Below are 23,160 nucleotides of genomic sequence, written 5' to 3' on the forward strand. Positions count from 1 at the left end.
ACACGTTCAGGGGACGCAGCGAAGAATTTGTTATGGATTTTAATTCAAGCAAACCAGGATCTGTTTAGGGAAGGGACCTTGTAGGTCATCTAGTCCAACCCCGCACCCAAGCAGGAGACCCTACACCATACTTACTGTGTGTGCCAGTACGGTGTGGAAGGCTGCAGCCCGGGAGCACAAGTGAAAACCCCAAAGAGGGGCTCTTGGCCCGGCCTCCCCGTCTCCCACCTCTGAAGGGTGAAGGGGCGGAGGTGACTCAGCCTTGATATCAGTTGCTTTCAATGAATGAAAGAAGTTGTCAGTCTTCTTGGATGTTCTGAAGGAAACAGTGGAGGTGGGAGGGTGTTTCTTTCAGCACTTCCGTTCTCACATTTCGACAGTCAAGAGTTTCCACACCAGCATCAGACTTCAGCTTTTTCTTTTAAAAAACTTATTTTCTCTCTCCAGCTTTCTCTTCATTTTATCTTTATTCAGTAGTGGTAAATCTTCTTTTGGTACCAATTTTTAAAAGACCTTGGGACCTTCTTCTTCTTCTTCTTCTTCTTCTTCTTCTTCTTCTTCTTCTTCTTCTTCTTCTTCTTCTTCTTCTTCTTCTTCTTCTTCTTCTTCTTCTTCTTCTTCTTCTTCTTCTTCTTCTTCTTCTTCTTCTTCTTCTTCTTCTTCTTCTTCTTCTTCTTCTTCTTCTTCTTCTTCTTCTTCTTCTTCTTCTTCTTCTTCTTCTTCTTCTTCTTCTTCTTCTTCTTCTTCTTCTTCTTCTTCTTCTTCTTCTTCTTCTTCTTCTTCTTCTTCTTCTTCTTCTTCTTCTTCTTCTTCTTCTTCTTCTTCTTCTCTTCTCCTTCTCCTTCTCCTTCTCCTTCTCCTTCTCCTTCTCCTTCCTCCTCCTCCTCCTCCTCCTCCTCCTCCTTCTCCTCCTCCTCCTCCTCCTCCCCCTCCTCTTCTTTTTCTTCAGATTGCTACCAAATGAAACAGAAAATCCTTTCCCATTGCATATGACCAACATGGCGGCGCCAGCGCTTCCGGTGAGAGGTCACCGGAAGCACTTTTTCATCAAAAAAAGATGGCGGCGCCCAGCTGATGCTGGTACCGGGCCGCGGCATAAAAAAGGTTGGGGATCACTGTTGTAGGAGACAAGGTAGCTGAGCCCAAAGGTGGCGTCAAATGCATCATCAGCCTGGACTCTCTACATCTCATAATAAGACCTAATTCAGCCTCCCCTTGAAGTCTGTTGACTTTTATGTGGCACCAATTTGCCTTGATCATTAATACTCTGGATCAGATCTGCCACCCCGATCCCGCTTTCTTCATGCTTCAGAGCCAGCCTGCCATGAGGGATGGGGAGGGGAGGGGGGAGGGAAGCCATTTGGGAGGGGGTAAAGGTGTACCTCAAAAGTACTTTGTATCGTCCAGAGACAAAATTTCAAGGACACCCAGCCAGAGAGGTGAATGCAGCTGTCACCTCGTAAAGCATCCCTGGCCTGCTATTGAGTTGTCATGGGAAGGAGGGGGGAGAGTGGGGGCAGCAGCACATGAGCCACAGCCAGAGGCACATTCCACGCATACCTTTCTCAAGACTGGATCCCAGAGGCGTGATCTCTAAAGCAGGGGTGGGATCTGACTGGCATTAACAACTATTTCAGGGAGCACGCACATGTGCGTCAAATGAGTGCAGCATGCGCGTGCACGCTACCGGCTCCAGCAACCATTTACCATCTCCAGCTGACGAGTGGCATTCAGCTGTGCCACGCAAGGCAGCTGAGGAGGAAAACACAGCCACTAAAGGACAGCCTAGAGCCTAAAGTGGGCAGGCAGGCCAAACAGTAGACCAAAGTCGCTGGGATTCTCATCCCAGCAAATCGGTTCGGTGTCAGCTGCTCTTCGGAGCTACCGGTTCTATAGAACCAGACCAACCGGTAGGATCCCATCCCTGCTCTAAAGCCTGTGAAGGTGCTCTGTTGGAGAATGTGATTTATGACACACCCTGGGGGGAGGGGGGAAACAGGGTCAGAGTTCAGCCTTAAATTATGTGGGGCAGAACTGACTCCACCTGGGTACGTGCTGGAATGTTGCTCCTAATAAATAACTGTATTTCTTTTGAAAATGGGCTCAAGGCTTATAGTTTAATTAGGGCATCCGTTGGAACCCTGACAGCAGCTGCATTCCAAGGACAGCAGTTCCAAAAACATCTGGTTTGAATATGATTGGACTTATGGGGATCCTTGGGAGTGCAGGCCTGGGAAACAGGGAGGTTTAATTAGGGAATTGGCGTGGGAACCTTAGATCTGGCTTTGCTTTGCTTTGCTGTACTTCACTTGACTCTTGTAAAACTATACCTCACTCCAAAAATGCACTCATGGATTATTCTTGCCTAGGATTCAAATCAGGGCAGGAGCGACACTCTGATTCTTGGGTGTTGGCACCATGAAATAAACTTGCAGTACTTTTGAACTCTGTCCTGTTTGCCGACTTCTTCCATTTGACAAGTGTTACCTCTTGGCTAGGTTTTGTGCAAATCCAGGAAGCAGGTGAGTTCAGAAATTTACTTTCTGTCAATTATGGTAGTGGAAGCATTGTTGCCTCAAGCAGGAGATCCAAAATCTCCCTTGCTCCCAGCTCATTAATCAAACCAAGCCAAGCTGAGCTGAGCCAAACCAAACCAAACCAAACCAAACCAAACCAAACCAAACCAAACCAAACCAAACCAAACCAAACCAAACCAAACCAAACCAAACCAATCCTTATTATGGTCATGAACTAGCACAATTCATTCTTCAGTGTTCACCATTTGTACAATTCAAGTTCAGAGAATATCTCCTTCTCCTCACGATCTCTACTAAGAACTATACAGGTCCCGCCTCAAACTCCTCGGTTCCTCTCATTTCCCGCAACCCATTCTATTTCTTCTCTTTCCTTCCAGACTGCCTTCTCAGCAAGGCTGCATTTCTCCTGCAAACACAAGGTTTCCTGTAAGTTTGAATTTGTGAAACTCCATTGAACACGAAAGGATGACTTTCTTCACTCCAGTGTACCCGTTTCACTTTCAGATTGCATAATGTTATGTCATGCCAACTTCTCCTTTTATGCCCTCCAAAATAAATGGTTCACAAGCCAGAGAGAAAGGCCATTGCAAGGTAGGAATATCATCATTTCATCCATAGAAGCAAAACCTGAAAACTACCCTGCAGGCATCTTGGAGCGCAGGAAAATTAAATCTGTCACTACCTTCATTTCTTCCCCATCTATTTGCCAGGAATTAGACATCTAGGATCCAGATTAACCCACATTTTAAACATAACTCCTGAGAGATAAGAAGTTTTCTTTCTAAGCATAAAGAAATTCTGGATTCACTCATTGTACAGGGACATGTCGATTTTCTGAGCAGTGAGACTTTCACAGTTCAAGGATAAACATTTTGTGAATATCTCTTATTTTCACATACAAATTAATCAGAAGGGGAGGTGGCTACAAACTCTCCTCACAGGTTGGCTTCCAAATCTACTGGAGTCAAAAATGTAAGGTCAGATGACAACCTGGCCTCACCTTGGATGTTACCATTCCCTAAAAATGTTATCCCTCTAGCCAGCACGGAGGAGGAGGAGGGGGGAGGAGGAGGAAAAAGGGAAGGAGAGGGAGAAGGGGACTGGAGACTAAAACATATGATGAACGGTTGCAGGAACTGGCTAGTCTAGTGAAGAGAAGGACCAGAGGAAACGTGAGAGCTGTCTTCCAATATTTGAGGGGCTGCCACTGAGAGGAGGAAGGGGTCAAGCTGTTTTCTAAAGCACCTGAAGGCCAGACAAGGAATAATGGATGGAAACTGAACATGGAGAGATTTAACCTGAAAATAAGGAGAAACTTTCTGACAGTGAGAACAATCAACCCATGGAACAGAAGTTGCCCTCGGAAGTTGTGGGAGCGCCATCACTTGAGGCTTTCAAAAAGAGATTGGACTGCCATTTGTCAGAAATGGTATAGGGTCTCCCGCTTGGGCGGGGGGTTGGACTAGATGACCTACAAGGTCCCTTCCAACTCTGATAATTTGTAAAGGTCGAGGAAGAGGGGGAGAGAGAGGAATGCTTCAAAGAGCTCAGTTGTAGCTGTGCAATCATTAAATGAGGGTTAGATGGAAAATACAGAGAACAACTCAAAAATAGCCTCATGGCAAAACACTACACAGACACAGACACACACAACGATCTGCTAGACCTTCTGCAGAGAAGAAGATTAAACATAGATACAGCCCCAAACATTCTTTCATCTCTTGGCCAAATGTGCCTCAGAGGCATACAGCCTGCATGACTGCTGGTGATTAGACGGGTCTCTCAGACCCAATTTCCTTCCTCTCCTGTCTTCTCCAGCCTTGGGAGAAATGCATGAAGTCTACTGTTTATCACGGAGATCTGTTTTTGTGACTGCAAAGACCAAGAAAGATCGAAATCAAAGCCAGGATAGATAGGTCTCCAGCTAGAGGTTTCGGAGATTTGGTGTTCTTCAGATTTCTGATGAATAGTTTCAAGTAGAATGGTAGATCAAATTGTTCTGTTTGCTTTTTCATTTCAGAAACATTTATTTCAACCATTGGTCCAACAGGTGAAATCCCCACAGAAAGTGACATCTTCTAAGCCTTTAGGTCCTCCCATTAGTTTTCCTTGTTTCTCGAGGTTGAGTGCTATGTTCAGATTCAAGAGGGTCTGGCTCTCATAGCAATAGCAATATATGTTATTTTAATGTTTTATTGTTTTTTTAAGACAAACATAAACAAACACAACATAAAAACATTAAACCACCTTCCATATATCTACATACAGTGTTGGTTGGTTTACAAATTGTTTTGTGCATCCACTTCGTAGTCTTCAATTGTATATGTTCTCATATTGTCAATCAAATATTCCTAAATACATTAATATCATTGTTAATCAATCATTTGAATATACTACCCTGTTTCTCCAACAATACGGCCTCCCCCAATAGGAAGTCCCAGCATGTTTTATAGGCATGAAATGAAATTAAGCCCCACCCCCCAAATTAAGGCCTATATTAAAACATGCGAAATGGGGGGGGAATGGTGGGGGGGCTTGCCGTTAGGAAGTACTTTTGTTGCACACCCGGATATGGTGCTGCCTGCGTTGACCCCGATACGAAGTGCCCCACCAATGCTGAGGTCAACATCCAAGCCATCGCCACCCGCCTGCCCAAAGATGCAAAGGGGGGGAGAATTAAGTCACCCCCGAAAAGACAGCCTAGCCATTTTTTCGGTGCTCAAAAAAAAATAAGACCCGGCCTTATTATATGAGAAACACGGTATTATTCATTCATGTTTTACAAAATAATCCATATTTTACTTAATTTATTTTATGACAGTTCATATTTCCATCTCAAATCTATCCTATAATCATTTTATAGATATAATTTTAAAAAATACATCTTTATATATTCATTATGTTCTAAAAATCTACATATTTCATTACCATGTTTTATTGTCTAACCATTGATAGAATAGATCCCAAATTTTATAAAATTGTTTATCTTCTTGTTCTCTGATTTCAAATGTCAATCTACTCATTTCAGCACATTCCATTATTTTCTTAATAACTTCCTCCTCTGTTGGTATTTTCTCATTTTTCCAGTTTTTAGCAAATACAATCCTAGACGAAATATTTACAATCAAATATTTCAATTCTTTACTATATATTTCAGGTAAAATTCCCAATAAAAATATCTCTGGTTTCAAGTCTATATGCTTTTTTGTCATTTTTTCCAACCATGTGTGGATTTTAGTCCAATATTTTTTGGCATCCACGCACGTCCACCACATGTGGTAATATGAGCCAGGTATCTGATGACATTTCCAACATTTTTCAGATTTGTTCTTGAACATTCTTGCTATTCTTGTTGGGGGGAAATGCCACCTGTAAAACATCTTATACAAATTTTCTTTATATGCTGTTGACATTGTCATTTTATAGTTTTGAGACCACAATTTTTGCCATTTCTCTAAATCAATCCCATATCCAAAATTCTTCCCCCAAGCAATCATTGTTTCTTTAACTTGTTCTTCTTCTAGTTTAATTTCTAATAAATATCCATATTATTTTTAATCACCTTTTCATCAGTACCTGTCAAAATCTTATCTAAATCAGTCAATTTATCATAGAAACCTTCTGTTTTAAAATCTTTATCATACCTTGAATGTATTCGCGCATATGAAAACCAATTCATCTTTATACCTTGTTCCTCTAGTTTTTGCATAGATTTAACCCTTTTCATTCAATATTTCACCATATCTAACTGTTTGTTCCTTTTTGTATATTATATGATAAGAAAATGCTTCAATAGTTGATAGCCAGACTGGAATTTTCAAATAACATTGCCTTTTAGTCTTCTCCCAATTTAACCACAGAGATTCCTGTATATAATGTCTTCTAAAATATCCCTGTGTTTTAGTTCCTTTATACCATAAAAAAGCATGCCACCCCAACAACAGATCATGTCCTTTTAGTGTCAACAATCTAGCATTTCTTAATGTTATCCATTCCTTGACCCACATCAAATTTGTAGCTTGGTAGTACAACTCCCAATTAGGCAAACCAAATCCTCCTCTTATTCTAGCATCTTGCAAAAGTTTTAATTTTATTCTTGCTTTCTTACCTTGCCATATATATTTCAACACGATTTTATTTAAATCTTCAAGTCTTTTCCAAGCCTAATTGGAATTGTTTGAAACAAATATAAAATTCTGGGTAATATATTCATCTTGATTGTTGATATTCTCCCTATTAATGACAGTTGTAAATTTTCCCATTTCACCATGTCTAGGACTATCTGCTGCTTAAGTTTAATATAGTTATTCTCTTTTAGTGTACCTTATTTGTGACCTGAATTTTCAATACATCTGCCAATTCTTCCTTTTGTCTTGATAACATATTCTTTGTCAAAATCTTTGTTTTGTCTTTATTTATTTTCAAACCAGCCACCTTCCCATATACCTCTATCTTTTCTTAATTTTAATACTGTTTCTAGTGGGTCTTCTAAAATAAAAACCAGATCATCTGCGAATGCTTGCAACTTAAATTCTTCCTTTTTAATTTTCATCCCTTTTATATCCTTTTCTTCTCTAATATTTCTGTTTAGCACTTCCAAGGTTAGCACAAACAACAAGGGTGACAATGGGCACACTTGTCTTGTTTCTTTTCTTATATCAATAGAGTCTGTCAGTTCTCCCTCTATCATTACCTTAGCCGTTTGGTTATGATATATAGCTTCTATTGCTTGAATAAATTTTTTACCAAAGCCCATCTGTTCCAGCTGTAATAACATGAATCACCAATTCACATTATCAAATGCCTTCTGTGCATCTAACAATATCAAAGCCATTTGTTTTTCAGGGTGTGCCTCATAGTATTTCAAAGTGTCCAGGATTATTCTCATATTGTCTTTAATTTGTCTCTTTGGCAGAAATCCATTTTGATCAGGATGAATAAAATTATTTAGGTATTTTTAAAGTCTTTCTGCCAACATTGAAGCAAAAATTTTATAATCTGAGTTTAGTAGGGAAATAGGTCTATAGTTCTTGAATTGTAATGGATCGGCCTCCTCTTTTGGGACAAGTGTAATATAAGCTTCTGACCATGATTTAGGTATCTTTTTCTTTAACATAACTTTATTCATAACTTCTAGCAATGGAAGATTCAACGATTCTTGTAGTGTTTTGTAAAATTCTGCCGGAAGTCCATCTGGGCCTGATGCCTTTCCATTGTTTTGCTTCTTAAGTGCTTCAGTTAACTCCATCATAGTTATATTGCTTTCTAACATTGTTTCAATCTCTTTAGGTATCTGGGGTAGATTAGCATTCTGTAAGTACTATTTAACTCTTTCCTCGTCAATATTCTCTTGTGTGTATAGTTTCCCATAATAGTCTCATATAATTTCCTTCTTCTCTTTACTTCCATAGCAAACTTGGCCCTGATCATCTATTAATTGCAATATTTTCCTTGATTCTTTCTCCTTTCTCAATTTATATGCTAACCATCTACCTGGTTTGTTTGCATCTTCAAAATAGTTCTGTTTCACACCTCTGATTTTCTGTGCTAATTCTTCTTTTTCCATTAGTCCCATTTTATGTTTAATTATATCCATTTTTAACTTAATGTCCTTTTTCTGTGGCATTTTCTGTAACTCTTTTTCAAGTCCTTTATACTCATCCTCTAAAGTCTTAGAGGCTAGTCTTTTCGTGGTATTTCTTTTCCTTGTATAGTCTATTATCAAGCCTCTGGCATATGCCTTCATTGTATCCCATACGTTCTGCATTGATGTATCTTCTTTTTTATTTTCTTTAAAGAAAAAAGGCAGTTCTTTCTCCATCCTCTGTATAAAGTCTTTTTCTTTTAGTATAGTATTATTTAACGTCCATCTAGATCTTCTTCTTTGTCCTTTCCATTTAATTGTCATTGGATTATGATCTGCCCAAGTACTTGTTTCAATATTTATTTCTTGGATATTAGCTAACAATTCTGTTGACATCCATATCATATCTATTCTGGACCATGATAAATGTCTGTTTGAATAGAAGGTGTATTGTTTAGTCTTAGCATTTCTTTCTCTCCATGTATCTTTTATTTCATCTATCATTATAAAAAAGGATTTAGGGAGTCTTTCTGTTTTGCTTTGTTGTTTTCTGTGTTGTATAGTCCAATTTGTTGTCTAAAATTCCATTAAAGTCTCCCATCATAACTATATTAGCATAGTCCAGTTCGATTATTTTCATATGTAGTTTTCTATAAAATTCTTCTTGTCATTCGGGGCATAGATTGCAATCAGGAGTGTTTTCATATTATTGTACATTATTTTCACCATTAATAATCTTCAATCGTCATCGGTATAGATCAATTTCGCTGGGATAATATCTTTAATGTATAAAACCACTCCTCTTTTCTTGCATTGTGTCAAAAAAGTAAATATTTTCCCTAACTTTAGCTGTATCAACAGTTGTTCATGTTGCTTTATAATATGTACTTCTTGTAGGCAGATTATATCAAATTTTAATTTCTCTAATTTATGGAAAGTTTTCCTCCTTTTAACAGCTGAGTTAAGTCCATTTATATTAATTGTAATCAGTTTTTTTCTCTTCCATGATTATACTTTATAGTAGGTTTGGCAGCTCTCATAGATCTTGGTTCATGTTGTTCTTTAACTTCCACCTTTCCGCCTATTGCACCTTCTTCTTTTTCAGTCGCTATTTGGCAATCCCCTTGGAATTCAATTAGTGACATTGCTTTTTCTGTCTCCTCCTCTTTCCCTCCAAAATATTCTGTATAAAATAATTCAGCTTTCTCAATTGAATCAATTCTGTGTCTCTGTTCTTGAACATTAAAACTTCTGGAATCAGCCATCTATAATTCACCTCTTTTTTAACTAGAATTTTAGTCAGGAATCGGAATTCTCTTCTCATCTCTCTCACTCTTCTGGGTACTTGTTTCAGGATCACAATCTCCTTATTTTTATATTTCAATGTTTTCTCTCTTGCCACTTGCAATATTTGCGTTTTAATGGCTTTCTTTGTAAATCTGGTGTGAACTTCACTTGGTAAGCTATTTCTCATTGCATATCTTGTGAAGACTCGATAAACCTCATCTATTTCATCCATCATCTTCTCTTATAAGCAATAGACTTATAAGCAATAGACTTATATACTGGTTTACAGTGCTTTACAGCCCTCTCTAAGCGGTTTACAGAGTCAGCATATTGCCCCCAACCATCTGGGTCCTCATTTTACCCACCTCGAAAGGATGGAAGGCTGAGTCAACCTTGAGCTGCTCAGAATCAAACTCCTGGCAGTGGGCAGAGTCAGCCTGCAATACTGCATTCTAACCATAGCACATCATGGATGGATGGATGGATGGATGGATGGATGGATGGATGGCAATAGCACTTAGACTTATATACTGCTTCAGAGTGCTTTACAGCCCTCTCTAAGCGATTTACAGAGTCAGCATATTGCCCCCAACCATCTGGGTCCTCATTTTACCCACCTCGAAAGGATGGAAGGCTGAGTCAACCTTGAGCCTGGTGAAACTCGAACTGCCAAAGTGCAGGCAGCTGGCAGTCAGCAGAAGTAGCCTGCAGTACTGCACTCTAACCACTGCATCACCATGGCTCACAGGATCATTCTATAGGCAGGATGGCATTTTTGTGACACCCACAGGATCTTCTGTGCACATTAAATCTAGACTTGAATGAGCAGCTTTCTGTGCCACTTCATGGGAATTAGGACTACCTACTAACCAAAGCTCTTCAGGATCTCGAAGGGTTTTTTCACCCAGCCAGGCAACTGAGTCCCAGACTTGGGACTGGTCACTAGAGAGCTGCTTTGGTGAAGGAAGGGAATATTGCTGTGGAGAGAACTTGGTGAAGGTTTAAACAGATAATATATCTTGATACATATAAAACCCCATAGCAGGATGATGGAGGCTAAAGATAGCTATTAACTTTCAATATTACAGCAGAAGCATTTTGAGGAATTGGTGGGCCACCCTTTGCAGAAGAACAACTACTTTCAGGAACAGTTTTTTGCTGTCATTAGCAGAACAGAAATGCAGCAGATTAATAGCACGTGGCAGAAATATCTACTTCAAGCACATAGTTTAAAACAGCTCTTGATAAATGTTGGTCATATGCAATGGGAAAGGATTTTCTGTTTCATTTGGTAGCAATCTGAAGAAAAAGAAGAGGAGGGGGGAGGAAGAGGAGGGGGGAAGGAGAAGGAGAAGGAGGAGGAGGAGGAGGAGGAGGAGGAGGAGGAGGAGGAGGAGGAAGAGGAAGAAGAGGAAGAGGAAGAGGAAGAGGAAGAGGAAGAAGAAGAAGAAGAAGAAGAAGAAGAAGAAGAAGAAGAAGAAGAAGAAGAAGAAGAAGAAGAAGAAGAAGAAGAAGAAGAAGAAGAAGAAGAAGAAGAAGAAGGTCCCAAGGTCTTTTAAAAATTGGTACCAAAAGAAGATTTACCACTACTGAATAAAGATAAAATGAAGAGAAAGCTGGAGAGAGAAAATAAGTTTTTTAAAAGAAAAAGCTAAAGTCTGATGCTGGTGTGGAAACTCTTGACTGTCGAAATGTGAGAACGGAAGTGCTGAAAGAAACACCCTCCCACCTCCACTGTTTCCTTCAGAACATCCAAGAAGACTGACAACTTCTTTCATCCATTGAAAGCAACTGATATCAAGGCTGAGTCACCTCCGCCCCTTCACCCTTCAGAGGTGGGAGACGGGGAGGCCGGGCCAAGAGCCCCTCTTTGGGGTTTTCACTTGTGCTCACGGGCTGCAGCCTTCCACACCGTACTGGCACACACAGTAAGTATGGTGTAGGGTCTCCTGCTTGGGTGCGGGGTTGGACTAGATGACCTACAAGGTCCCTTCCCTAAACAGATCCTGGTTTGCTTGAATTAAAATCCATAACAAATTCTTCGCTGCGTCCCCTGAACGTGTCCTCGTCTGCCTCTTCTGCCTGTCCCTGGAAAGTCCTCCTCTCGTATCATCTTAGGGGCTGCTACAAAGAAGAAGAGGGAGTCATCAACCCCTCCAAAGCATCTAAGGGCAGGACAAGGAGCAACGGGTGGAAACGAATCAAGGAGAGAAGCAACTTAGAATAAGGAGAAATTTCCTGATAGTTAGAACAATTAACCAGTGGAACAACTTGCCTCCAGAAGTTGTAAATGCTCCAACAGCAGAAGTTTTAAAAAAGATCTTGGATAACCATTTGTCTGAAGTGGTGTAGTTTCCTGTCTAGGCAGGGGGTTGGACTAGAAGACCTCCAAGGTCCCTTCCAACTCTCTTATTCTATTCTATATTTTCCTAGTGGAGTCCGGCCAGGTGCCAGTGCTGGCAGGGTCTACTCCCCAGTGGGCTTGAGCTGAGGTGGTATTCAGCAGGTTCTGACCAGTTCTGGAGAACCGGTAGCGGAAATTTTGAGTAGTTTGGAGCAGTGGTCCCCAACCTTTTTTGTACCAGGAACCAGTTTCACGCAGAAACACTTTTTCAAGGACGGGGTGGGGGTGGGGGGAAGGAGTCGAATTTGGTGGTTTGCTTGCAGACGTTTCATTACCTGACTAGTAACATCTGATGTTGTTACCTAGTCGGGTAATAAAACATCTGCCAGCAAACCACCAAGTTCAGGAGCGCCAATGCCTCCTCATTGCAACCCTGAGCGATAGATATTCTCTTCTATTGGGACATTTAAAACGGAGGGTTTCAGCTGCAGATTCAGGAACTGCGCCGGGCTGAGAGCGCCTCAAAAATGAGCGCTGGGCGGCGGCGGCCCACGGCTGTCTCCGCAGCTCAGGACAAGTCCCTGCAGGACGGCTGAGAAGCCCCGCCTCTCGTCCCTGCCTTCCTCAGCCTCATCCCTCAGGTGTCTCCCTCCCTCCCTCAGCCTCATCCCTCAGGTGTCTGCCTCGTTCCTCTCTCAGTCGCTCTCTCGCTCCTCCACCAGCCCAGGAAGAAACTGCTTCAAAGAAGCCGGCAGGGTGGCTTTCCTGTTGGCGCAGCTCCTCCAGCGCCCGTTCACCCCCACCCGCCGGCAATCAATCCAGGTTCAATCCAGTGCTCCGTTCTGCCTGCCTGCCTGCCTGCCTTCGTTTCTGGTTGTTTCGGAGCAGCTTCGGCTGAGTAAAAGAGGCGAATAGTTATTATTCTCAGCCGAAGCTGCTCGAAACAACCAGACAGGCAGGCAGGCAGGCAGGCAGGCAGAACGGAGCACTGGATTGAACCTGGATTGATTGGCGGCGGGGTGGGGGTGAACGGGCGCTTCGAAGGAGCTGCGCCGACAGGAAAAGCCAACCTGCCGGCTTGTTTGAAGCAGTTTCTTCCTGGGCTGGTCAAGGAGCAAGAGAGCGACTGAGAGAGGAACGAGGCGGGAGGAAACCGAAGCCACTGAGCCGGAGAGTAGGACAGGCTTTGGTTGCTTCCTCCCTCTGCTTCTCTCCTTTGTGTCCTTGATCCCAGCAGCATTCACCGAAGGCGAAGAAAGCCGCCATTTATTTTATTTTATTTTTCTTTGCGGCCCGGTACAAAGTGATCCACGGACCGGTACCGGTCCGCGGCCTGGTGGTTGGGGACCCCTGGTTTGGAGAACTGGCAAATACCACCTCTGACTGGACCCGCCCCCATCTATTCTCCGCCTCCCGAGTCCCAGCTGATTGGCTGGGTCTTCTTTTGTTGCCCTGCACAGGAGAACGGAGCTGGAAAGCAGGCTAGTGGGGTGGAGAGGGAATGAGAAGTTTGCAGTATCCTTCCCCTGCCACGCCCACCAAGCCACGCCCACAGAACCGGTAGTAAAAAAAATTTGAATCCCACCACTGGGCTTGAGGGTCTCTCGGGAAGGGCAAGGAAGGATCTGTGCACCAACATGTGGTCTCGGGACAAAAAAGAAGAGCCACATGGGTGGATGGGGGGAGAAGAGAGGGGCGTTATTTCCTAACTCTGCTGTGGCTCTTGGTGGTCCTTTCTGAAGGTAGCAGGAGCAGCTCCTGAGGGAATCTTTACCCTCAAAAAGGGATGGCAAATATTTGGCTTCCCAATTGTTGAGTCCGGCGCAGGAAGGAAGCTCGGAGTCAGTGACAAAGTTCAGCTCTTTATTGTGCTCCAGTACATGCTTGAGAAAGGAAGGAAAACCCGGCTTTTTTTTCCAAGCCGCGGCGCGCCAATGACCAATGACGTGTTCGAATCTCCCGCTCTTGGCTCAACCAATAGCAGGAGATTCCTAACGGACCAATCCGGGCGGCTTGCCCGACCAATCCGGTTGCCGCGCTTTAGCCAATCGCAGCGCGGGTTTGCAAGTATGTTAATTCTTTGTACAGAACACCCCTCCCTCTTGGTTCGTTCCTACGCAACATAGTCCCGTAAGTAGGCGGGGCTCCGTACTTGTCTACTGGACCTGCGCAGGTCAGTTGTTTCCTGGCTCCCGGCCTGTTCGGTCGGGGTTTTTGTTGTTCTCAACCTATTTGATGGAATCGTCTGGAGTGTGGGCCTGCTGCTGCAGCTCCCTCCCGGTCTACCCGGGTTGGTCGAGCTGCGGCTTTTGCCGCTCCCGCTTGGTCTTTCCGGGCTGGTCGAGCTGGCTTGGCTGCTTCTCCCTGGTGCGGCTTCGAGTTGGCTGATATCTGGTGAGTATAGTTGGTTGTGTTCTATTCTTTCTTGGTCCCCTGTATTTTCCCTCCCCCCTTGGTTTGTGTTAATGGGGTTGTCTGTGCTTGTTTGCGTGTCGGTTGTGTTTTTTATTCGAGATCTTAACTGATCTATGTGGCGTTTCCATGCTTGTCCGTCCGTTGTTTGTAGTCTGTATGAATGGGGACCTGTTATTTGGGTTATAGTTGCCGGTACCCATAGTGGGTCTCCGGTAAGGTTTTTTGCGTAGACTGCATCGCCTGGTTTAAATGCCCGGTGTTTGCTTGATGAGTCCGGGGTTTTCCGGGTTGTATGTGGGGTGCAGTCTGTCAAGTGGGGACCTTAGTTTCCTCCCCATCAGTAATTCTGCCGGGCTTTTGTTTGTTGTCGTGTTAGGGGTTATATGTTGTATTAGAAGCAGTTTATTTATTTTTTCCTGTATATCCCCGTCGGATGAGCCGTCGCTGTCAAGGCGTGTCGTATGCCCTTTTCTGCTAGGAATTTTTCGAATTCCAGCGAGGTGAATTGGGGCCCGTTGTCCGACACGATGACATCAGGAAGGCCGTGGGTCGCGAACACAGTTTATTTAGTACCCTGGTGACGGCTTCAGTTGTGGTGGTTTTCATGTTGCTTACCTCCAGCCAATTGGAGTAAGCGTCCACCGTGATGAGGAATGTGTGTCCCCTTGTGGGACCGGCAAAATCTATATGTATTCTAGACCACGGTCCCCTGGGGGTCTCCCATTCTAATATAGGCGCGGCAGGGGATTTGGTCTGGTTTCTTGGCAGCGTGAACACCTGGCCACCCACCCTTCAATTTCTTTACCTATGCCTGGCCACCACGCGTAACTTCTGGCCAAGGCTTTTGTTCGTACGATGCCTGGGTGCCCGTCATGCAGAAGTTTTAATACTTTCCTTTGCAACTTCTCTGGTACGACCACCTGTCCCCCATAACAAACAACCTTTCTGTAGAGATAGTTCTGTTTGTCTGTTTCTGAAGGGTTTGAATGATTCGTCGTTGTCTTTTTCCGGCCACCCTTTCTCTACCCAGTGCAATACCCGCGCCAGGCGTTTGTCTTTATTTGTTTCTCGGGCAATGTCTGACGCGGTTATGGGTAGGTCGGGTAGCGCCTCTATGCTGAGGGTGGTCGTCGTGGGTGCTGGGTCGTCGTCGAGGTCGGGTAATGGCGAACGGCTCAGTGCGTCTGCATGGGTGATTGTCTTACCGGGCGGTGTGTGAGCCGGTGTAGTCGTAGCGGCAAGGAATTCGGACCACCTTGTCATCCTGGGGGATAGGATGTTCGGTGTGGCCCTGTTTCCCGCCAGGATTCCTAGCAACGGTTTGTGATCTGTGATAATTGTGAATCGACGGCCATAAAGATACTCGTGGAATTTCTTTACGGCTGCAACGATGGCAAGGGCTTCCTTGTCTAGTTGACTGTAGTTTCTTTCTGGCTTGCTGAGTGTTCTTGAGAAAAATGCAATGGGTGCTTCTTTTCCGTCCGTTAGGGCATGGCTGAGGGACGGCACCGGCCAAAGGTGAGGCGTCGCATGTGACGGTAAGGGGTAGAGTCTCGTTGTATTGTATGAGGACGGCGTCCGAGGTTAGCAGGTCTTTTGTTTTCCTGAATGCGGTTTCCTCACGCGTCCCCCAGGACCATTTTTGTTGTTTTGTCCAGGAGCCTATGCAAAAGGCTCCGCCGCGGTTGCCTTTTGGGGTAAGAACACGTTATAAAATTGAGTAATCCCAGAAATGCCTGTAACTCTGTCTTGTTTTTGGGGGTCGGGGCTTCCTTGATGGCTTTTCAGTGCCTGGTCCCGGAGACCTAGGACCACGCGGTCTCGGAGGATGTCGTCTAGTTCGTGGAATTCACACAAACCCCGAGGTCCCTTAGAGCGGCTATGAAGTCGTTTATGCTCTCGTCCTGCCGCTGATTTCGCCGGTAGAATTCGTCTCGTCGGATGAGGATGGGTACGGTGGGAGCGTAGTGGTTTTTTAGCAATGGCGCAAGGTCGGCCCAGTCCATCGTCTTTACGTCTGCGGGTTTCGCGAGGGCTTTCGCCATTTTGAACACTGCGGGCCCGCAGTGTGTCAGGAAAACAGCCCTTTTCTTGTTTCCGTTGGCATCCTTCAAGTTGCTACTCTCGAGGTACATCTGGAAACGATCAGCGTACGATTCCCAGTCCTCGGTAGCGGGTTGAATTGTGCGGGCGGAGTGAGGCCGGCCATTGTGTTGGTCTTTGTCTTCCTCCGGACACGTGCTTGGTGGTTCCTTCTTGGATCCCACCCTCGTCGCCAGTGTTGAGTCCGGCGCAGGAAGGAAGCTTGGAGTCAGTGACAAAGTTCAGCTCTTTATTGTGCTCCAGTACATGCTTGAGAAAGGAAGGGAAAACCCCGGCTTTTTATTTCCAAGCCGCGGCGGTCCGCGGCCAATGACATCGTTTCGAATCTCCCGCTCTTGGCTCAACCAATAGCGGGAGATTCCTAACGGACCAATCCGGGCGGCTTGCCCGACCAATCCGGTTGCCGCGCGCTTTAGCCAATCGCAACGCGGGGTTTGCAAGTATGTTAATTCTTTGTACAGAACACCAATCATCACAGATGTCGGCCGCTGATCACAATTATTTGCCTCTGGGATTCTTCCCTCCACTCAGAATCCCTCAGGGAAGCCTTCAAGGGAAGGGAGAGCCTGTGGTGGCACGACACATGCACACACTCATGCGCACACACAGAATGAGAAAGAACGAGAGAGAGAATGCAAGAAAGAAAGAATGAAGGAGAATGAGAGGGAAAGAGAGAAAGAAAGTGAGACAGAGAATGAAGGATAGAGAGAAAGAGGAAGATAGAGAGAAAGAAAGAATGGGAGACAGTATGAAGGATAGGGAGAATGGAGAGAATGAAAGAGAGAATGAGGAGAATCTGAAAGAGAGAGAATGAATGAGAATGAAAGAATGAAGAAAGAAAGAGAAAGAATGAGACAGAATGAAGGATAGGGAGAATGGAGAGAATGAAGAGAATCTGAAAGAATTCAGATTCAGAGAATGAGAGAGAGAATGGGCTAGAAAAAGAATGAAGAATGAAAGAGAAAGAAAGAGAAAGAAAGGGACACAGAATGAAGGACAGAGAGAATGGAGAGAATGAAAGAGAGAATGAGGAGAATGAAAGAATGAGAAAGAGAATGAGAGAGAATGAGCTAGAGAAAGAATGAAGAGAGAAAGAGAAAGAAAGGGAGAGAGAATGAAGGATAGAGAGAATGGAGAGAATGAAAGAGAATGAGGAGAATGAAAGAATGAGAAAGAGAATGAGAGAGAATGAGCTAGAGAAAGAATGAAGGAGAACGAGAGAGAAAGAATGAAGAACAAGAAAGAATGAAGAGAGAAAGAGAAAGAGAGAGAATGAAGGATAGAGAGAATGGAGAGAATGAAAGAGAATGAGGAGAATCTGAATGAGAGAGAATGAGCTAGAGAAAGAATGAAGGAGAATGAGAGAGAAAGAATGAAGAGAGAAAGAGAAAGAATGGGACAGAATGAAGGATAGGGGGAATGGAGAGAATGAAAGAGAAATAAGAGAATCTGAAAGAATTCAGATTCAGAGAAAGAGAGAATGGGAGAGAGAATGAGCTAGAGAAAGAATGGAGAATGAGGAAGAATGGAGAAAGAGAAAGAAAGGGACACAGAATGAAGGATAGAGAGAATGAAACAGAGAATGAAAGAGAATGAGGAGAATCTGAAAGAATGAGAAAGAGAATGAGAGAGTGAGCTAGAGAAAGAATGAAGGAGAATGAGAGAGAAAGAATGAAGAGAGAAAAGAGAGAATGAAGGATAGAGAAAATGGAGAGAATGAAAGACAGAGAGAATGAGAATCTGAAAGAGAATGAGAAAGAGAATGAGAGAGAGTGAGCTAGAGAAAGAATGAAGGAGAATGAGAGAGAAAGAATGAAGAGAGAAAAAGAGAGAATGAAGGATAGAGAGAATGGAGAGAATGAAAGAGAAAGAAGTGAATCTGAAAGAATGAGAAAGAGAATGAGAGAGAGTGAGCTAGAGAAAGAATGAAGGAGAATGAGAGAGAAAGAATGAAGAGAGAAAAAGAGAGAATGAAGGATAGAGAAAATGGAGAGAATGAAAGAGAGAGAGAATGAGGAGAATCTGAAAGAGAATGAGAAAGAGAGCCAATGTGATAGAGATAGAATGAAACAGAGAGAATGAGATAGAAAGAATGAAACAGAGAGAATGAAAGAGAATGAGAGTCTGAAAGAGAGCGAATGAGAGAGAAAGAATGAAAGAGATAGAATGAGATGAGATAAAGAATAAGCAAATGAATGAGAGAGGGGATGAAAGAGAGAGAGAAAATAAAGAGAGAGAGAGAGAAAGAGAGAGATGCACATTCTCACTTCCAATTAACGGAGAAGGCAGAACTGCTCATTTATACATTAATCAATCCTCCTTAGTTGTGCTTTGGGTCTTCCAATGGGCCCCAAATCTGTTTCTATAATCCCCCCTTTCATTCATGTCATCCGAAGAAAACATTGTGCGACTTTTTTCACGTGTTGTTACTTTCTGGATGCTCTGACTGTTATCATCTGAACCGACCATAATCATCCTTCATCCGGGGTTGTACTTGTCAAATACACAAATAACAAGCGACTGCCGGCCTGATCGTGAAACCTAGATTCCTGTGCAAAGGTTGAGGTGGGTGCTCTGCTTGTTGCACTTGCAGTAAAGGAAAAGAAGCATCTCTTCAGGTCTGTAGAGATCACCCAGCTCCGTTTCTTCCTTTGCGTCAGCAGAGGGCAGCAGCTAACCGTAAGTTAACCAACATTAACCTAATTCGGGAGCAAAGCCACACCAGATCCTGGTTAATTCTCCTATGGGGGATGGCCTGGGAACCCCAGGACTCTTGGCCAGACAGGATACCTGTCTCCTAGAAGAGAGCAATGGCCGACAGTCAGCCCTTCCTTGTTTTTACCATGAAGCTTCCCTTGCTGCGATCTCCAGCAACTGAGGTCAACTCAAAGGTCTCTTAGCTTTTCTGATGTTGCTAGTTATTTATTCCAAAAGGCCAACTTTGCTTGTGTGGGGGGGGGGACAGGGGAGAGAGAGACCACCTCTTCCTCCTGAGACCCCAGCTTGGCCTGCTTGGACCCTGAAGAGATTTCTCCCAGGGAAGAGGGGACCTGATGGAATACCGTCCCAACATGGGGGTCTGCCAATTCCCTTGACACCTTTCTCCATTGAAAGACAGCAAGAGATGCCGTAATGCTCTCGGGACAGAAGGATGTTCCTCATCTCCCTGGACCTCACCGGCAATTCCCTTTGGTAGCGTTCTGCTCAGGGGTGGCTCTCTAAGTGCTGGGGTCCCTCTAGCCAGGCCCCTTGGCTGCTTGGCCTTTCCATGTTCAGCAGGATCTGGGGAGCCCCCAGTTCCTGCCTGCCCTGGAGCTGCATCGTTCTAGCCTGAGGCTCTCTGGCCATCGCACTTCTGCTGTTATGGCCTTTTCCTGCAGTGAGCTTTTTCTGTCTGTCTTTCTTTTTCTTTTCTTCCTTCCTTTTTCTTCCTTTCCTTCCTTCCTTTCCTTCTTTCTTTTTCTTCCTTCCTTGTTCTTTCTTTCCTTCCTTTCCTTCTTTCTTCTCTTTCTTTTTCTTCTTTTTTTTCTTTTCTTCCTTCCTTTTTCCTTTTCTTCCTTCCTTCCCTGCTTTTTCTTTTTCTTCCTTCCTTGTCCTTTCTTTCCTTCCTTTCCTTTCCTTTCTTTTTCCTTTTTTCTTTCTTTCTTTTTGTCTCTTCTCTTCCTTCTTCCTTTTCTTCCTTTTTCTTTTCTTCCTTCCCTTTTCCTTCCTTCCTTCCTTCCTTCCTTCCTTCCTTCCTTCCTTCCTTCCTTCCTTCCTTCCTTTCTTTCTTTCTTTCTTTCTTTCTTTCTTTCTTTCTTTCTTTCTTTCTTTCTTTCTTTTCTTCTTTTCTGATATTTCCTTACATGCATCCTTTAGTCCACCAGCCTCAGGGGTCTGGCTGCAGAGATTGAAGATGAGAAGCTCAAAAAATACAAATCCAATATAATCCAATAAAAACCAATAAAAAAAATTAAAAAAAGAAATACAAATCCATATAGATGACCAGGCTGAACCCGAGGGAAGGGTGAAACATGTCATCAGTCTCAAGCCCCTTCGCACCCACCAGAGGCCTAAGTCCAGCCCACCTCAAATTCCGTTGACTCTCAACTATCACCAATTTGCTTTGAACATTAATCGTTCAAATCCTTTGTAGAAGGTGTTCGCATGCATTCAGCCTGTAATGGTTTGAACCACTTTCGCTGCCGATTTCTTTTTCCTGGCTGACAGTTCACCTCCACCAGTCCGAAGAAGCACATAGGGAAATTCCTTTCTTGGTAGTTGATTCCAGTGCTGTTTGCTTGCTATTTTCAACTGTAGCCATTTTAATTGTTTTAAACAGATATTAACCTTTAATGGGTTGTATGGGTTTCTGAGGTATTAGCAATTTCACTCACCCAGTCCAAATATGGAAAAAACTGAACTCCCCCCCATTTATAGCAGTTACAGACAGAGGGGGGTGTAGCTTTAAACTCTCCCTGACTCCTTCACATCCTTCTTGCAGACACAACTGCAATTCTCCTTTATTTTACCTGCCTTCAGGCTATAATACAGCAAGGCACCTGTGTCTATTGTGATTCACCAGCAGCCGTACAGACGACAGCAGAATCGGAAAGTGAGGATGAAAGGGGACCAGTCAGGGAGTCTGGAGAGGACTTGGACGAGGGACCTGCATCCGATGCAGGGATGGGGCCAGGACCATCTGGTAGTGGGGTGCTGCCTTCAGAGTCTGGCAGCAGTGAGGCAGAGGAACAAGTGGACTCGGGAGTAAGGTGACTGCCCCTCCCATAAGGGATAAAAGTCAGACCTCAATGACAAACTCTTTGCAGGAAGCAAAGCAATTCAATAGATTCCAAGCCCTTTTTGAAGCCCTGTGTATTCTGGTCATTTTTTTTTTCTGATACCGTTATAATTAATTTGGATACTTCTGTTTTTGGCAGCATTCCACAGCACTGACAGGCTTGTGCTTATCTTGGGGAACTGTTTTAAGTTTAGTTCTGGCTGTGAATGGAAGTAATTCCCAGCGTTACATTAAAATAGGTTTTGCTTTTAAAACAAGTTTGTGTTTAATTACGTTTGACGAAGCCTGGGTCTGAACAGTGTCTGTAGTAGAGAAAGTTGCAGGGTTTTGCAGCTTCACCCAGAATATTGCAACCCTCTCCCCACAACTCTAGCAGACCCAGGAAGCTGATAAAAAAAAATATTTATTAACTCAGGGTTGACATGAAGAGGCCCTTGCTGCTCTCTGAGCTCGACTGCTTTCTTGCAGATGTTTTATTAGCTAAACTAAGTAGCATCGTCAGTGCTAATGATGATGAAGATGTTACCTACTTTGGGTAATAAAACAGCCATGGTGGCGCAGTACTGCAGGCTGCTTCTGCTGCCTGCCGGCTGCCTGTAATTTGGCAGTATGAATCTCACCAGGCTCAAGGTTGACTCAGGATTTTCCATCCTTCCAAAGTGGCTAAAATGAGGACCCTGATTGTTCGGGGCAATAGGCTGACTCTGTAAACTGCTTAGAGAGAGCTGTAAAAACATCACGAAGCGGTATATGTCTAAGTGCTATTGTTATTGCTATTGGGCCGGTGAAGGAGGTAAACAAAGCAGAATAACAGAGTTGGAAGGGACTTTGCTCCAACCCCCTGCTCAAGCATGAAACCTATTACAGGAGTTTTCAAATTTGGCAACTTTAAGACTTGTGGACTTCAACTCCCAGTATTCTGAGAGTTGAAGTCCACAAGTCTTAAAGTTGCCAAGTTTGGAGACCTCTGCCCTATAACAGTTCTGACAAATCGTTGTCCAATCTCTTCTTAAAAGCCTCCAGTGTTGCAGTGCCCACAATTTAACAGATGAACAAAGCTGGAAGGGACCTTGTCGACCATCTCGTCCAACCTCCCACCCTCGTCCAAGCAAGAGATTCCACACACCATTTCTGACAAATGGCAGTCCAGTCTCTTCTTGAAAGCTGTGATGAAGCTTCCATCTTCAGAAGGCAACTTTTATTCCATTGATTGATTGTTCTCACTCTCAGAAAGCTTCTCCTTATTTCCAGGTTGAATCTCTCCTTGTTCAGTTTCCATCCATTATTCCTTGTCTGGCATTCGGGTGCTTTAGAAAATAGCTTGACCCCTTCCTCCTCTCTGTGGCAGACCCTCAAATATTGGAAGACTGCTATCATTCTCCCCCTGGTCCTTCTCTTCACTAGACTAGCCAGGCCCAGTTCCTGAAAACCATTCTTCATATGTTTGTCTCCAGTCCAGTGGTGGGATTCAAATTTTTTTACTACCGGTTCTGTAGGCGTGGCTTGGTGGGCGTGGAAGGATACTGCAAAATCCCCATTCCCTCCCCACCCCACTAACCTGCTTTCCATCTCGTTCTCCTGTGCAGGGCACAAATCAACTGGGACTCGGGAGGCAGAGAACAGATGGGGACTATATGACCGTGAGTTCAAATCCTGTCTTAGCCACGAAAGCCAGCTGAGTGACTTTGGGCCAGAAGCTCTCCCTCAGCCCAACTCCCCTCACAGCAGTGGTGGGGTTCAAATTTTTTTTTACTACCGGTTCTGTAGGCGTGGTGTGGCTTGGTGGGCGTGGCTTGGTGGACATGGCAGGGGAAAGATACTATAAAATCTCCATTCCCACCTCACTCCTGGGGGAAGATTACTGCAAAATCCTATTCTCTCTCCGCCCCGCTAACCTGCTTTCCAGCTCTGTTTTTCTGTGCAGGGCAACCAAAGAAGACCCAGCCAATCAGCTGGGACTCAATGGGAGGCAGAGAATAGATGGGGCAAGTCAGAGGTGGTATTTGCCGGTTCTCCAAACTACTCAAAATTTCCGCTACCGGTTCTCCAGAACTGGTCAGAACCTGCTGAATACCACCTCTGCTCCAGTCCCCTAATTATCCTGGTTGCT

The sequence above is a fragment of the Notechis scutatus genome, chromosome 5 (genome assembly GCF_049901735.1).
Source record: "Notechis scutatus isolate UNSWTSFEM ecotype Mainland chromosome 5, rNotScu1.2, whole genome shotgun sequence".
Classification (NCBI taxonomy): Eukaryota; Metazoa; Chordata; class Lepidosauria; order Squamata; family Elapidae; genus Notechis; species Notechis scutatus.